This window comes from Schistocerca nitens, chromosome 4 (genome assembly GCF_023898315.1).
Source record: "Schistocerca nitens isolate TAMUIC-IGC-003100 chromosome 4, iqSchNite1.1, whole genome shotgun sequence".
NCBI classification, from domain to species: domain Eukaryota; kingdom Metazoa; phylum Arthropoda; class Insecta; order Orthoptera; family Acrididae; genus Schistocerca; species Schistocerca nitens.
Genome location: NC_064617.1, coordinates 877,806,580 through 877,820,340, shown reverse-complemented (window position 1 = coordinate 877,820,340; position 13,761 = coordinate 877,806,580).

Below are 13,761 nucleotides of genomic sequence, written 5' to 3'. Positions count from 1 at the left end.
CACCGAGACGACACTGAGAAATACGGACGGCACGTCAGTCACACTGCAGCCCAGTGGTTCGATGACAGTGGCTGGTCCGCGGGAGGCTTAAATGCAGGTGCTTCTCTCTGCGTTTGTATGTGGCGCTGAGCGATATGCGACAACGGCTGCCATGTCCGCGGCGGTTCTCGTAATCGACAGCGGACATCCGCATGTGGAAGTCGGTCAAGCCGGGGAGGTTTATCGTAGGATGGCCCCAGGGCGCTGTCACCCGGAACAGAGTCACGGAAGCGTCTTGCTGCTGCCGAAGCGTGATCGAGCAGGGCGATGGCCGATGTCTGTTTCCTGGTGTGCTGATCCTGTCTCCCAAGCTCCGGTACTGTCCATCCCGTTACAGTTCTCTTTGTTGTTCAACTAATGGGATATTTTTGGAGTTATTTTGCTTACGTCCATAGTTTTTTATACCTCTAACGAAAATGGATCTTCTTTTCGAATAGTGTCTGAAAGGTTCCGGAGCTTGCTACATAGTTCTTTGTTACTGCTCACATATTTCATATTTTCATGTTTCCGGCCTCAGAATTTTTCGAAGAATTTTTATCTCTTCTTTTCTATGTGATGCTAGCAGCTAAAGTTATTCGTAACTATAATCCCTAAGCCGGCCGAAGTGGCCGCGCGGTTCTGGCGCTGCAGTCTAGAACCGCGAGACCGCTACGGTCGCAGGTTCGAATCCTGCCTCGGGCATGGATGTGTGTGATGTCCTTAGGTTAGTTAGGTTTAACTGGTTCTAAGTTCTAGGGGACTAATGACCTCAGCAGTTGAGTCCCATAGTGCTCAGAGCCATTTGAACCATTTTTATAATCCCTAGGTATTTACTTGAATCTTTGGTAGTAAGTTCCTATGGGACTAAACTGCTGAGGTCATCGGCCTCTAGGATTACACATTGTCCGCAGCCCGTGGTCGTGCGATAGCGTTCTCGCTTCCCACGCCCGGGTTCCCGGGTTCGATTCCCGGCGGGGTCAGGGATTTTCTCTGCTTCGTGATGACTGGGTGTTGTGTGCTGTCCTTAGGTTAGTTAGGTTTAAGTAGTTCTAAGTTCTAGGGGACTGATGACCATAGATGTTAAGTCCCATAGTGCTCAGAGCCATTTGAACCATTTTTTTTTTATTACACATTACCCATCCCCGAGGGAGGATTCGAACCTCCTACGGGGGGAGACGCACGAACCGCGGAAAGGAACCCCAGACCGCGCGGCTACCCCGTGCGGCTTTACTTGAATCGACAACATTTAAATTAATACATTATATGGTTCAAATGGCTCTGAGCACTATGGGACTCAACATCTTAGGTCATAAGTCCCCTAGAACATAGAACTACTTAAACCTAACTAACCTAAGGACATCACACACACCCATGCCCGAGGCAGGATTCGAACCTGCGACCGTAGCAGTCCCGCGGTTCCGGACCGCAGCGCCAGAACCGCACGGCCACCGCGGCCGGCAATACATTATAATTGTCAAAAGAAGGAGTCTGATTTGAGTAAGTCGAACATGACGATACGTTGCCCTATTTAGGACTATTTTTTTAATGGGCAGATTTTAAATGTTATTAATAAGTAAAGATTCCCGACTGAATCTGCGAAAGAATCGAAGGTAGCCCTTGCATACAATGTAGATATTTACGCATTTGTACATAAGAGCCGAGATGAAAACTATCGTTGCAGTGTTTAGGAGAAGCAGGGATAAAAGCCCTGTCAGCGATAGTGATTTAAATTCAGTCTGATTGAGATCAACCGCTCCAAACGAATGCCAATATGGTTCTTTCAATGACGTCAAAAGCTGATTCTAATTCTCCTCCTTGTCCACTACAAGTCACGGCTCCGTCTATAACGAGCTCGATCTAAAAGCTCCTGACATGCAGACTCTATATGCGTTTATTGTCATAAAGCGTTCGAAGCAGTATGTCACTGTATATTTCTAACGAAAGTTCAATAGTTTCTCAATATGTGACTGGGTCGAGGACTTTTTAAGTCACGGAATCCAGTATGTTCTACGCGAAGGCGAGTGTTCGTCAGAGACAAAGCTAAAGTTAGAAGTGCCCCAGGGAAATGCGACTGGGCCGGCCGGAGTGGCCGAGCGGTTCTAGGCCCTACAGTCTGGAACCGCGCGACCGCTATGCTCACAGGTTCGACTCCTGCCTCGGGCATGGATGTGTGTGATGTCCTTAGGTTGGTTAGGTTTAAGTAGTTCTACGTTCTAGTGGACTGATGACCTCAGATGTTAAGTCCCATAGTGCTCAGAGCCATTTTAACCATTTTTGAATGCGACTGGACGCTCGTATTTTCCGTGTACATGAACGACTAGTCGGATAAAGCAGCAATCTCGAACTGTTTGCTGATGATGCTTTTGTGTAAAGGAAAAGCGTCATCGTCGTAGGAACTGTACAGCGATGCAGGAAGACTTCGACAGCATTTCTACCTGTTGTGGTCAACGGAAGCTAGCTGTAAATATGGTTAAATGTGGCTTAATGCGGGTGGGTGAGAGAAACATTTCTGTATTTCTCTATTGTAAGTGCACGGGAGAAAAAATTACTCACTCACAAGGGACTGGCAGGAAAGGGAGGTGGGGGGGGGGGGGGGGCTCGGGATTGCTGAAGGTAGATGGAATTACTGTGGAACCAACGACTCTTTTAAAACCTTTAGAGCGGGATAGCAGCCTTTTCAGTAGTTGCAAGGGCAACAGTCCGGATGATTGACTGATCTGGCCTTGTAACAATAACCAAAACGGCCTTGCTGTGCTGGTACTGCGAACGGCTGAAAGCAAGGGGAAACTACGGCCGTAATTGTTCCCGAGGGCATGCAGCTTTACTGTATGATTAAATGATGATGGCGTCCTCTGAGGGTAAGCTACTACAAACAGCACAGTGAACGCATTATTGTGGCCAAGACAGATACGAAGCCCACACCTACTACAGTAGTACAACTTTATATGCCAACTAGCTCTGCAGATGACGAAGAAATTGAAGAAATGTATGATGAAATAAAAGAAATTATTCAGATAGTGAAGGGAGACGAAAATTTAATTGTCATGGGTGACTGGAATTCGAGTGTAGGAAAAGGGAGAGAAGGAAACGTAGTAGGTGAATATGGATTGGGGCTAAGAAATGAAAGAGGAAGCCGCCTGGTAGAATTTTGCACAGAGCACAACTTAATCATAGATAACACTTGGTTTAAGAATCATGAAAGAAGGTTGTATACATGGAAGAACCCAGGAGATACTAAAAGGTATCAGATAGATTATATAACGGTAAGACAGAGATTTAGGAACCAGGTTTTAAATTGTAAGACATTTCCAGGGGCAGATGTGGACTCTGACCACAATCTATTGGTTATGACCTGTAGATTAAAACTGAAGAAACTGCAAAAAGGTGGGAATTTAAGGAGATGGGACCTGGATAAACTGAAAGAACCAGAGGTTGTACAGAGTTTCAGGGAGACCATAAGGGAACAATTGACAGGAATGGGGGAAAGAAATACAGTAGAAGAAGAATGGGTAGCTTTGAGGGATGAAGTAGTGAAGGCAGCAGAGGATCAAATAGGTAAAAAGACGAGGGCTAGTAGAAATCCTTGGGTAACAGAAGAAATATTGAATTTAATTGATGAAAGGAGAAAATATAAAAATGCAGTAAATGAAGCAGGCAAAAAGGAATACAAACGTCTCAAAAATGAGATCGACAGGAAGTGCAAAATGGTTAATCAGGGATGGCTAGAGGACAAATGTAAGGATGTAGAGGCTTATCTTACTAGGGGTAAGATAGATACTGCCTACAGGAAAATTAAAGAGACCTTTGGAGATAAGAGAACCACTTGTATGAACATCAAGAGCTCAGATGGAAACCCAGTTCTAAGCAAAGAAGGGAAAGCAGAAAGGTGGAAGGAGTATATAGAGGGTCTATACAAGGGCGATGTACTTGAGGACAATATTATGGAAATGGAAGAGGATGTAGATGAAGATGAAATGGGAGATACGATACTGCGTGAAGAGTTTGACAGAGAACTGAAAGACCTGAATCGAAACAAGGCCCCCGGAGTAGACAACATTCCATTGGAACTACTGGCGGCCTTGGGAGAGCCAGTCCTGACAAAACTCTACAATCTGGTGAGCAAGATGTATGAAACAGGCGAAATACCCTCAGACTTCAAGAAGAATATAATAATTCCAATCCCAAAGAAAGCAGGTGTTGACAGATGTGAAAATTACCGAACTATCAGTTTAATAAGCCACGGCTGCAAAATACTAACGCGAATTCTTTACAGGCGAATGGAATGGCTCTGAGCACTATGGGACTCAACTGCTGTGGTCATAAGTCCCCTAGAACTTAGAACTACTTAAACCTAACTAACCTAAGGACAGCACACAACACCCAGCCATCACGAGGCAGAGAAAATCCCTGACCCCGCCGGGAATCGAACCCGGGAACCCGGGCGTGGGAAGCGAGAACGCTACCGCACGACCACGAGATGCGTACAGGCGAATGGAAAAACTAGTAGAAGCCGACCTCGGGGAAGATCAGTTTGGATTCCGTAGAAATACTGGAACACGTGAGGCAATACTGACCTTACGACTTATCTTAGAAGAAAGATTAAGGAAAGGCAAACCTACGTTTCTAGCATTTGTAGACTTGCTTCAAGGCACTAGCCACACATTTTTTAAGGAAAAGGTAATAACAACATACAATCTTTATCAATTGAACACATAATGTCTGAAAATGAGTCGGTGATCATATTGTGACGCTTTATTTTACTGATCCGTCTTGATCACACAAAAACTTTTACACTTTACTGTTATCGGTTTCGGCTACTGCCATCTTCCAGACCTGCTACAAACCAAAACAGGGTGTAACCAAGTAAGTTCAGTTTAGTGAAGCTAATTCTATAAAAGGCCTAGTGCTACATAAGATAAATAAATATTTTCATGATTAATCGCCATGCACACCAGCCATACACACCATAAAACATTACGATGAACGTCAAATTATACATGTACATATATAATAAGTGCTGGTGATGATCTAGATGCGTCTGATATTTACACAAATAACTGAGACAGCAGAGGGCACTGTAGCTAGGGTACACGCGTAACCATTATCGCAAATTTAGTAGTTAAAATGCAGTATGCGTGGTCATTAATTAAAATTACTTTGCCAGGCTAGGAGCTACCCATAATTACCATTTGCAGTTTAATATGGATTTTAACTATGGATCTTATTCCACATGTTGTGTGGCAATATATATTTTGGCCATTTTGCGATGCAAAGTAATTTTAATTAATGAGTATGCATACTGCATTTTAACTATTAAATTTGCGATATTCAAATACCCATGATTCCGAATTCGATTCTCGCTTCCGCTTAGATTTTGAAAAAAAAAAAAAAATCTTGATCTATAGCTTCTGAAGACTACAAGGAATCTCTCATTCTGGCAACGGCATTGTCCAAACAAGCCAATGGAGATGAAAGGGGAAACCTCTTATGCTTGTAATGGAAAATTACTTTTAAAGTAAGAAACAGTGGTTCCCAACAGGTGGTACGCGGACCCTCAAGGGTCCGCGAGCTATGCCAGAGGGGTCCGCAAGATGCTATTAGAATAAAAAATATATTAAATATATTTCATATGATAACATATTTTTGTTTTGATTTGGCCGCTTCCTGCATGAGCACAGCTTTAGCGAACGCTAACATCTGCGTGTAGCGTCTTCCTTGAGCCAACTGACACTAGCACACTCTTTTTTTTTTTTAAGGAGTTTCTTATACTAAACACCCAGAGTTGCAGACTAAGATTTTGAGCAATAATCAAAAATTTAACAATAACAATGATGCCTAAATTGAAAAAGTTTTAACTCAATTTTTTTTCAATAATGAATATCTCAATGTTTTTTCAAAGTACCAAAAATAGCAAACGCATAAAAAGACTCTTAATTTGGCTTTTTTAGGTACTTGATACTGTGATATGACAAGGTACCACTCATGCTCGATGAGGGGGTCCTCGAGAAAATTTTGTTGGGAACCCCTGCTCTAAAATAATCTCAAGACGACCAGTTTCTGTTCAAGAGCCGGCCGGAGTATCTGAGCGGTTCTAGGCGCTACAGTCCGGAACCGCGCGACCGCTACGTTCGCAGGTTCGAATCCTGTCTTGGGCGTGGATGTGTGTGATGTCCTTAGGTTAGTTAGGTTTAAGTAGTTCTAAGCTCTAGGGGACTGATGACCTCAGAAGTTAAGTCCCAGCCGGCCGCGGTGGTCTCGCGGTTCTAGGCGCACAGTCCGGAACCGTGCGACTGCTACGGTCGCAGGTTCGAATCCTGCCTCGGGCATGTATGTGTGTGATGTCCTTAGGTTAGATAGGTTTAAGTAGTTCTACGTTCTAGGGAACTGATGACCACAGCAGTTGAGTCCCATAGTGCTCAGAGCCATTTGAACCATTTTTGTTAAGTCCCATAGTGCTCAGAGCCATTGGAACCATTTTTTTTGTTGTGTCTATTTCTGACAGCCTAGACACAATGAGGTAGCTAGGTGCACGCTAAACTAACGCAGACGGGCGTGAAGTCTGAAACAGGATACTGGATGAAAACTAGAAAGAAAAGAAGGGAGCTTCTTTTATACTTAACTTTAATGAATCCTTGGAATACATCTCTCTTGAATAGTAGTAAGCTATAAGCACTGATACAACTGGCGCCTTGCTAGGTAGTAGCTATGGACTAAGCTGAAGGCTATTCAATCTGTCTCTCGGCAAATGAGAGGAAGACTTGGTAGGTCTGGTCGCAAGCTATGTCGTCCGTACAACTGGGGCGAGGTCTATTCCGTGTCTTGTGACCTGCCATGTGGTGGCGCTAGGATTGCGATTACAGTGGCGACACGCGGGTCCGACATGTACTACAGGACCGCGGCCGATTTAAGTTACCACCTAGCAAGTGTGGTGTCTAGCGGTGACACCACATTTTTAATCAGACAATGATCTCAATGTCGGTTCCACTACACTCCCTGTAAACGTTATTGCTAACAGAAATTAGTGTACGGGTGCGGTTGTAACTATATGTTACCAAAATTGAAAATCTTAGATTTTCGTTCTTAAGCTTTATTTTTACTCTAAGTATGACTTAATGACATAGCAATGTTAGCAAAACTACGGACAGGATGGTAAAATATTGATATTGGGTGTTGACAACTGTGAAGCGAAATTACTAACTATTATAAGGTTCTGTAATGGTAAGATGGTTGATGACCATGTCTGGGGGTCGATAAAAATACAACCATATTAAATATAATTGGGGCCAGAGATATCAATTACGCTAAAATGTACAATGAAGATACCCAAAATTAAATGGGGTCGGTAAAGAGCAATCTAAGAGAAGTACACAACTAAAACAATTCAAGAAATCCATAGTATAAAGCACTCTACAGTGGCTGATAAATCCTTTTTGTTAGATCGGATATATCGCGTTTCCGCTTCAGTTAAGCTTGACAATCGTGAATGTGTTTAACTACAGGTCATGGTTGAATGTACAAAAAAAATCAATTGAATATCAGTTGCTGGTATAGCACGAGCGCGTGAGTTTAGCTTGTGTCGGCGGCAGCTGTGGCGATATCGGCCTGAGCTGTGAACCTGAGAATCTATTCTAAATCTCTCTCAACTGTTAAACACCAGTCGGATACATTTCCTACGTCTTCGGTGAAGCTGAGACTCCTAGTTATTCCCTAGATAAGTTAATTGGCAGGGCGCACGCTATTTGGCTGAAATACCGCCTACGTCATTGCCCTCAAATCACTCGCAAGCGTTAACTGTCAGTGCTCGGTGTGATTCTCCGTACTAGGAGACTGCAGTTTAACTCCTTATGACTTAAGACGAGACTAGAACAAGTGTTCACATAATGACTCTCGCAATCGTCTCAGCGTGGCGTCAGTCGCCTTGCTCAGAAACACTCGATGATTTTCTGCAAGAGAAGAACCGAATTACTCTGTCTGCATTTTGCCGATATCAAAGCTGGTGGCCACGCATTTTCTTTCTGGCCAATCAAAGCATTCCTATTTGTTATAACTGCACCCACTAGAGTTTTTGTATCCTATCACAGGCATCCTTTTTTCGTAGGACAGAGTTCAACTTTTACTACGAAATACTGAGATAAACAGCTTTTTTCTTTCATGAATGTTTTAACACAGGTGGCTACAGTGACTCACCAATGTTTTGAGTTGTGTTTCTCTGGACGTTTTATCTGGCATCTCCCGCCGTGTTCATGTAGAAAGGCTTTCCAAAGGGTCGTCGTTAAAGGCAGGGACAAGGGGCAGCTTTTGCCTACAGTATGTGAAGTGGCTCCGGTGTCTCATTATGTCTGCTTGGTGTTCCTCTGTGAACTTTTTCGGCCTATATGGGACGGGCGTTGCCGTCGTAAAATTCTCCTTCCCTTAGAACTGCATCTCGTAGTTGAGGTCGGGGAAATTACCTGCGTGCAAGTACTAGTGTGAGTGTTAGTGTTTTATATTCGTGAAATGGTGGCTTGTTTATTTTATCTGCATATTAATAAAATTCGTACTTTTTCATGTAACTATGTCGTGTGACATGTCGATTTAACCGTAATTGTTTCAGGAGTTCAGTGTAAGGTATGTTATTTGTTTGAGACCTTACAATGTTGCAAGTGTCATTCATGGTCAGAACACTGTTCCTTGTAGTTGTGCGTGTGTTACGTCAAGGCCAAGTGTACTCGGACCTGTGTAAATTGTTAGTGCTGTTATGATGGATGCTTCCATAACCAAGGTGGCCGAAGTGTTCAGCGTTTCAAGAGCCACAGTACTGAAGATTTACACCGCACACGGGGAAAGTGGAAAAACGCCATCTGCTAAGACACAATGGAGATGAAAGCGAGTGTTGGGTGATCGTGACAAAACTGAAGAGTATTCTGAGGAAAAATAAGAGGGCGACAGCTGCAATAGTCACTGCACTTTGTAATCATGTCAGCAGCAAAGCAACACCAAGGAAGCGCCATGAGCAGGGAACTGCCGGGCGAGCTGAAATTTCAAAACCACTCATCAGTGAGGCAGAGGAAAACGAAGCTGCAAAACATGGACTACGGAGGAATGGAAGAACGTCGTTTTGTCAGATGAGTCTTGTTTCAAACTGTTTCCCGGAAGGATAACGGTTCAAACCTATGTTCGGCCATCCAGATTTAGGTTTTCCGTGATTTCCATAAATTACTTAAGGCAAACACTGGGATGGTTCCTTTGAAAGGAAATGGTCGATTTCCTTCTCCATCCTTCCATAATCCAAGCTTGTGTTCTGTCTCCAATGACCTCGCTGTCGATGGGACGTTAAACATGAATCTCATCCTCCCTCCTCCTCAAACTGTTTCCAACTTCTGACCGAGTTTACCTGCCAAGAGTGACAGATACGATACGATATTTCAGTGCCTCTGTAATTCCAAATTACGATGGAAATTTCCTTCTGACATTCATGCATATTCAAAGGAACAATAAAATAACTTCCTTGTATGGCAAAATACATAATGAATGTACGAGTACAGGTTGTAGACACATGGTTGACGACCATCTGTACCTACAGATTGGAAAATTGCGCAGGTCGCACCAGTATTTAAGAAGGGTAGTAGGAGTAATCCATCGAACTACAGACCTATATCATTGACGTCGGTTTGCAGTAGGGGTTTGGAGCATATATTGTATTCAAACATTATGAATCATCTCGAAGGGAACGATCTATTGATACGTAATCAGCATGGTTTCAGAAAACATCGTTCTTGTGCAACGCAGCTAGCTATTTATTCGCACGAAGTAATGGCCACTATCGACAGGGGATCTCAAGTTGATTCCGTATTTCTAGATTTCCGGAAAGCTTTTGACACCGTTCCTCACAAGCGACTTCTAATCAAGCTGCGGGCCTATGGGGTATCGTCTCAGTTGTGCGACTGGATTCTTGATTTCCTGTCAGGAAGGTCGCAGTTCGTAGTAATAGACGGCAAATCATCGAGTAAAACTGAAGTGATATCAGGTGTTCCCCAGGGAAGCGTCCTGGGACCTCTGCTGTTCCTGATCTATATAAATGACCTGGGTGACAATCTGAGCAGTTCTCTTAGGTTGTTCACAAATGATGCTGTAATTTACCGACTAGTAAGGTCATCCGAAGATCAGTATCAGTTACAAAGCGATTTAGAAAAGATTGCTGTATGGTGTGGCACGTGGCAGTTGACGCTAAATAACGAAAAGTGTGAGGTGATCCACATGAGTTCCAAAAGAAATCCGTTGGAATTCGATTACTCGATAAATAGTACAATTCTCAAGGCTGTCACTTCAACTAAGTACCTGGGTGTTAAAATTACGAACAACTTCAGTTGGAAAGACCACGTAGATAATATTGTGGGGAAGGCGAGCCAAAGGTTGCGTTTCATTGGAAGGACACTTAGAAGATGCAACAAGTCCACTAAAGAGACAGCTTACACTACACTCGTTCGTCCTCTGTTAGAATATTGCTGCGCGGTGTGGGATCCTTACCGGGTGGGATTGACGGAGGACATCGAAAGGGTGCAAAAAAGGGCAGCTCGTTTTGTATTATCACGTAATAGGGAAGAGAGTGCGGCAGATATGATACGCGAGTTGGAATGGAAGTCATTAAAGCAAAGACGTTTTTCGTCGCGGCGAGATATATTTACGAAATTTCAGTCACCATCTTTCTCTTCCGAATGCGAAAATATTTTGTTGAGCCCAACCTACATAGGTAGGAATGATCATCAAAATAAAATAAGAGAAATCAGAGCTCGAACAGAAAGGTTTAGGTGTTCGTTTTTCCCGCGCTGTTCGGGAGTGGAATGGTAGAGAGATAGTATGATTGTGGTTCGATGAACCCTCTGCCAAGAACTTAAATGTGAATTGCAGATTAATCATGTAGATGTAGTTGTAGATATGGAGTTTCGGTCTAGTTGTGAGTCCTACTCGGGTAGTGTAATGGTAAGGAAACCACTCGTGATAAGCTGGAAATCTCTGTGCGAGTTTCGGTCTGGCAAAAATTTTCATAGTCGATATTCCATTATACAGCTGATGGTTGTCCATATTCGCAACTTCGAATACATTACATGCGGCACAACGGAGGTTCGGTGATGATTAGGGAAGCCACGTCGTGGTATTCCATGGGACCAATGATGATACTGCAACGTCATATTATTGCCAAGGATTATGTGATCATTCTGGCTGATCAGGTCCATCTTATGATTCAGTGTTTGTTCGCCAGCACTGATGCTGTGTTCCAAGACTTCAGGGGCGCTGTTCACACAGCTCGCATCGTCCAGGACTGGTTTCGTCAGCACGTGGATGAACTGTCAAATCTCGCCTGCCCACCGTATTCATCAACCTCAATATTATTGAGATATACGTACTTTGGAGAGAAGGGTACGTGACCGCTATCCAAATCTACCACCATTACCTCATCTTGCCACTATCTTGCAGGAAGAATGGTATATCATTCCACTGAAAACCATACAGGAGCTGTATTTATCCCTTCCGAGACGACTGGAGTCTGTTTTGAATGCCAATGGTTTTCTTACACCGCAGTAGGCCACAGTAATGTATTGTGTTTTTGGTGTTTCTATGTTGTTGTTGTGGTCTTCAGTCCTGAGACTGGTTTGATGCAGCTCTCCATGCTACTCTATCCTGTGCAAGCTTCTTCATCTCCCAGTACCTACTGCAGCCTACATCCTTCTGAATCTGCTTAGTGTATTCATCTCTTGGTCTCCCTCTACGATTTTTACCCTCCACACTGCCTTCCAATACTAAATTGGTGATCCCTTGATGCCTCAGAACATGTCCTACCAAACGATCACTTCTTCTAGTCAAGTTGTGCCACAAACACCTCTTCTCTCTAATTTTATTCAATACCTCCTCATTAGTTATGTGATCTACCCATCTAATCTTCAGCATTCTTCTGTAGCACCACATTTCCAAAGCTTCTATTCTCTTCTTGTCCAAACTAGTTATCGTCCATGTTTCACTTCCATACATGGCTATACTCCATACAAATACTTTCAGAAACGACTTCCTGACACTTAAATCTATACTCGATGTTAACAAATTTCTCTTCTTCAGAAACGCTTTCCTTGCCATTGCCAGTCTACATTTTATGTCCTCTCTACTTCGACCATCATCAGTTATTTTGCACCCCAACTAGCAAACCTCCTTTACAACTTTAAGTGTCTCACTTCCTAATCTAATTCCCTGAGCATTACCCGACTTAATTCGACTACATTCCATTATCCTCGTTTTGCTTTTGTTGATGTTCATCTTATATCCTCCTTTCAAGACACTGTCCATTCCGTTCAACTGCTCTTCCAAGTCCTTTGCTGTCTCTGACAGTATTACAATGTCATCGGCGAACCTTAAAGTTTTTACTTCTTCTCCATGGATTTTAATACCTACTCCGAATTTTTCTTTTGTTTCCTTTACTGCTTGCTCAATATACAGATTGAATAACATCGGGGAGAGGCTACAACCCTGTCTCACTCCCTTCCCAACCTCTGCTTCCCTTTCATGTTTCTATATTTCTGCCTGTTTGTGGTAGTTGAGTCACCTTTTCTCAGAACTCTCCTAAACGGTAGTTGGCCATTCATCTTCCCAACAACCGTTCTGAACGTTCGTTCCATTTCATGTCCTTTCGCGACGTTTGGCTTAGATACACTCCTGGAAATTGAAATAAGAACACCGTGAATTCATTGTCCCAGGAAGGGGAAACTTTATTGACACATTCCTGGGGTCAGATACATCACATGATCACACTGACAGAACCACAGGCACATAGACACAGGCAACAGAGCATGCACAATGTCGGCACTAGTACAGTGTATATCCACCTTTCGCAGCAATGCAGGCTGCTATTCTCCCATGGAGACGATCGTAGAGATGCTGGATGTAGTCCTGTGGAACGGCTTGCCATGCCATTTCCACCTGGCGCCTCAGTTGGACCAGCGTTCGTGCTGGACGTGCAGACCGCGTGAGACGACGCTTCATCCAGTCCCAAACATGCTCAATGGGGGACAGATCCGGAGATCTTGCTGGCCAGGGTAGTTGACTTACACCTTCTAGAGCACGTTGGGTGGCACGGGATACATGAGGACGTGCATTGTCCTGTTGGAACAGCAAGTTCCCTTGCCGGTCTAGGAATGGTAGAACGATGGGTTCGATGACGGTTTGGATGTACCGTGCACTATTCAGTGTCCCCTCGACGATCACCAGTGGTGTACGGCCAGTGTAGGAGATCGCTCCCCACACCATGATGCCGGGTGTTGGCCCTGTGTGCCTCGGTCGTATGCAGTCCTGATTGTGGCGCTCACCTGCACGGCGCCAAACACGCATATGACCATCATTGGCACCGAGGCAGAAGCGACTCTCATCGCTGAAGACGACACGTCTCCATTCGTCCCTCCATTCACGCCTGTCGCGACACCACTGGAGGCGGGCTGCACGATGTTGGGGCGTGAGCGGAAGACGGCCTAACGGTGTGCGGGACCGTAGCCCAGCTTCGTGGAGACGGTTGCGAATGGTCCTCGCCGATACCCCAGGAGCAACAGTGTCCCTAATTAGCTGGGAAGTGGCGGTGCGGTCCCCTACGGCACTGCGTAGGATCCTACGGTCTTGGCGTGCATCCGTGCGTCGCTGCGGTCCGGTCCCAGGTCGACGGGCACGTGCACCTTCCGCCGACCACTGGCGACAACATCGATGTACTGTGGAGACCTCACGCCCCAC